At 39.5% G+C, this 4,294-nt stretch overlaps 1 non-coding gene across 1 annotated transcript; it reads right to left on the bottom strand.

Moving 5' to 3' along the window:
* Positions 1 to 3,118: 3,118 nt before the first annotated feature.
* LOC126972932 (U2 spliceosomal RNA) lies at positions 3,119 to 3,311 on the bottom strand. Its single transcript, XR_007731224.1, has one exon. It is a non-coding gene; the product is annotated as a U2 spliceosomal RNA (small nuclear RNA).
* Between the last annotated feature and the right edge of the window lie 983 nt (positions 3,312 to 4,294).

Genomic DNA, 4,294 nt, shown 5'->3' with positions numbered 1-4,294 from the left:
ATACTGGACAGCAAATAAACCGGGCCAGCAACCAAGTTGGATCTCTGATTCAATTTTCTTTACAAGTATAACACTTAGACACTGTCAAAATTATACTTGCAGAAAGTGGAAAGAACGATCATTTGCTGCTGATGTGGCCCTAGTTCTTCCCGTACGTGGACGGCGATCGAATGCTCCAGTCTCTAGGTATCGTCTGTTAGCTTGTTGCACTGAAGATTTGCTGATTCGAAGTCTTCGAGCAACCTCACGTTGCGTAAGGCCTGCTTGTAGTAGTGCTACAGGTTGAGGTGCTTCCTGAGGTGTCGTATCCATTATAGACCGAAAATAGTAGCATAAATAAACGTCGTATTTAACTATTGATTAAAATTAAAAAAATAGATAAGAAATCCGACTACGCCATCTTTGTAGAAAAAAAACGCTAATCGCGATCACACGAACAAATTGTTAGCGTTGTGTTTGTTGCTTGATTGCGATGTGAGTTTTTGGCACTTTAGAATAAATTTATAGCGATTATAATCATCATGTTCAAGTTCAAGTTCAAGTTTTTATTCGTAAATACTATTACACATCATACTATAATTATATCATACTTAACATAATAATTCAATTATTAATTTATAAATTCATTATATGAGTAAAACGAGCGCTCAGTGAGCCACCTTTTGAGTTTATATTAAAAAGTGTTACAATTTGACACGCTTGTGATATAGTCCGGGAGTTTATTATAAACCCGAGGGCTCATAGCATGTATTGTGCGGGAAGCTTTTTCCAGGCTATGTGGGACTGTATTTAGGCGATTTGCGTGTCGCAGCTGGTACTGGCTGGTGTCGCCTCTTTTTTTATACTGGTGTAACTGAGCTCGGGCGTATGCTTATACGCCCGAGCTGACGAATATTGTGATGAGGTGACCCGCAAACAAAGCAGCAGTTTATGTACTTCAAAGTCCCAGCTTTGCTTACTTTTAAAGGTAAACAACCTTACTATACAAGTACTATATACTACAAAACCCAACCCTTTAAAATACGTAAACAGTTTTTGTGAAATATAAGGTAGGCTTCTACCTGTAGTATCAGGAGGCTTGGTATTGTTAATATTTTTTTTTTCATGAAATGCACTTTCTGTAGATATAACTTTGATACTTATAAGTTTTATAGTTTTCGAGAAAATCAAATCAGAGTTCGAAGGTAGTGGGAAGGTAGTGGCCCGGTTTATTTGCTGTCCAGTGGTTTTAATTTCCTCACCAACACTCTGACGGGCTAGCATTACAAAGGGAATATTGTGATGAGGTGACCCGCAAACAAAGCAGCAGTTTATGTACTTCAAAGTCCCAGCTTTGCTTACTTTTAAAGGTAAACAACCTTACTATACAAGTACTATATACTACAAAACCCAACCCTTTAAAATACGTAAACAGTTTTTGTTAAATATTTATTGAAGTTTCTACTGATTTTTTATTGAAATAATACTTATACAATTAGCTTGTAACACATTTTTTCACTCCAAAATGGCTGTGACCGTTTTTAATGAAATTTATAGACAATTTGTTGAATATTTTTTTTCTTTTGACCAAAAATCCTTAGCACCATATTTAACAATATTATATTTTTGTCGGATTGAAGATTGAAGTTAATGGTCGTACTTAAAATAAAACGTATCGATTACGATTTATTTACCAGGTATTTTTTGTGGTATTCCGTTTTATCACAGAATTATATGAGTTTACCCTACCTATTAGATAGGAGGACAAACCGCACTGCGGAACTACACCATACATCCAATCAATGATTTGGGAGAAGAAATAAACGATTTATTATCTTTTATATATATAAGAGGGTGCAAACGGGCAAGAGCTCACGAGATGTAACATAATGAGGCAGCAGCCCAAGGGTATCTGGAACATCTGGGTTCAATAGATGCGTTGCCTGCCTATAAGTAGGGAATAGGGACTATGCTTGAGGGTTATTGAATTATTGTTCTGGAGTGTTAGAATAATGGCAATAATGTTAGAGCAATATACCTTAAAATTTCAACACTCAGTGTCTTTCGGTCCAACTTCAGCTATAGGATAGTTTTTATTTCTATTCGTGATCCTTAAATATTTTTCTTTATTTTTTTTTTATGTATATTTATTTCTATGTGATATATTTTTCACACACGGTTTGTTAGTTTAGAAGGAAACAATGAAATACCTAATTGTTTCAAAAGTAGCAAAGAAGGATTTTAAAGTATTTTAGTTTTATTAAAAATAAAATTTATACATTATTATTGCTTATTTGAATTAATTAAAAAATTCATAATATAGGCCTATCTAAGTTAGGTATCTATATTTTGTATTATAGAAAATGTAAGTACGTAAGAAATAAAAATTTTTTCATCCGTATGAGTTTGAAACAGGTAAAGATACAATTAAAACAGCCAGATCATGAAATAAGCACTTATAGTAGAAGATCCCACTGCTCGATTCTGCAGGTACGGTTTTTTTTTTATATGATAGGCGGCAAACGGGCAAGAGGCTCACGGGATGGGGAGAGGTGAGGCAACCGCCCATGGACATCCGCAACAACAGGTGTGTCAAGAAATGCGTTGCCGGCCTTTAAGATGGGAGTATACGTGTTTTATGATAAAACTAATTTTAAAAGAACGCTGAGGGATCATGTATATTATTTATTAGCGAGGTTGCCTTTAAAAATTGTCTAAATTTACGTGTAATTTAGTTGAGTACAATTAATTTTCTGATGTGGATCGCAACTTTATGTTTTTTTAATCAATTGTACGTCATTTGAAAGGAAAATGGTAAAAAAGGAAATAAAAAAATATATTATGGTTACTAGTTCTCCGTCAGCCGCAGTCACGCAACGTAGAAACCCTATTCTAGATGTAAACTGGTATTTTATTTTTAAATATTTATAGCCATCTGTTTTTTTATTTAAAATAAATACATATAAATATATTTTATAAAATAAAAGTCATAAACTTGTGTTAAGTTATTCCGTATATCGTAAGAAACAGATTTTTTGACAGACACGTATTATCGTTTAATATCTTAATATGCTTATTAAGTAACTAATATTACGTAATACGTATAAGTAAGAAAGAGAGTAATTGTATGTTTTCAATGATATTATGGGCCAATCTCGGCGGCACTGCAATGCCGGGCCGCCCCGTGACAGGAGTGGAGCGAGCCCCTAACACCCCGTCATTTTCCAAAAATCAGATTAATATACTGGTCCCGCTATGCGGGAACTTTCAGATAATAAGCTGAAAAGAACAGATACTACACTTTGATCTTAGCCAAAAGGCCGAGAAGCGATGCCTAATACACGTGATGACATCTCACGCGCGCCCGAACGGCGCGTGGGGGATGATGATCGAGGCGATAGCCTCCTGCATCAGGTATCAGCGCTGGACATGACTATGTCCAGGTCATTTGGGTGGGGTTCTTTCGTCCCCCATGACGTTTTTCCTTCCGTTTTTCATCTTTACTTCCTTCATTTGGCTTCTTGGTTGGCGCCCCTGCTTGTCCCGAGCGATCGAGCCCCGTAGGAAGGATACACGGGGCGATCAGCTGGTCGGCGAGGATTTTCGGCTTCAAGACTTCCGGGACTAAGTGTTCTAGTTGGAATGCTTTTATGAAGGAGCCCAACATTCCAAATGCCTCGTCACTTATGTCCTCACTTCGCAATGGTGGTTTTTCCATTATGCGGGTACTCTTCTTTTTTCCCTTGGCCTCTCGAGGCAGGGCTTGATTTGTCGAGGCCATGGGTTTGGGTTCGTCTGCCGCCACGTCTTCTGGTCGTGGGGTTGGTTCTGGGCGCAACAACTCTTCATGGTTGTTGCGGGTATCGACTTGTGAGAGGGGCGGCGTGGGGGAGGCAACAGGCTTTCTGGAGCCGGTGCGCGTAACCGTGCTTGCGCGTCTGTTGCGAGCCTCTTCTTTGTAGACCCGGCAGCTTGTGCTGCTTGCCGGGTGGGGTCCACCGCAGTTTACGCAGGTGGCGGGTTCCGTCAGTGGACGGCTGCAGTCTTTGGCTGGATGCGGTCCGCCACATCGTACGCAAGCTTGCTGCCGATGGCAGCCGTGCGACGAGTGTCGGAAGCCCTGGCAGCGGTGGCACTGTGCTGGCCCTTTCTTCGAGCGCCACGGTTCTACCTTGATGCCCTCCATGTTGAGTAATTCAGTTATCTCATATATGGCGGGGGTGATTCCAGGAGATCTCTTCAGGATTATAAAATATATGCATCCTGGCCGGCCTCTTCTTGCTTGCACTCGCCGGCAGTACTCGGGACTGTACCC

Source organism: Leptidea sinapis, chromosome 27, assembly GCF_905404315.1.
Source record: "Leptidea sinapis chromosome 27, ilLepSina1.1, whole genome shotgun sequence".
Lineage (NCBI taxonomy): Eukaryota > Metazoa > Arthropoda > Insecta > Lepidoptera > Pieridae > Leptidea > Leptidea sinapis.
The sequence above is the reverse complement of the archived record's forward strand: the minus strand, read 5'-3'. Positions and strand labels throughout refer to the sequence as shown.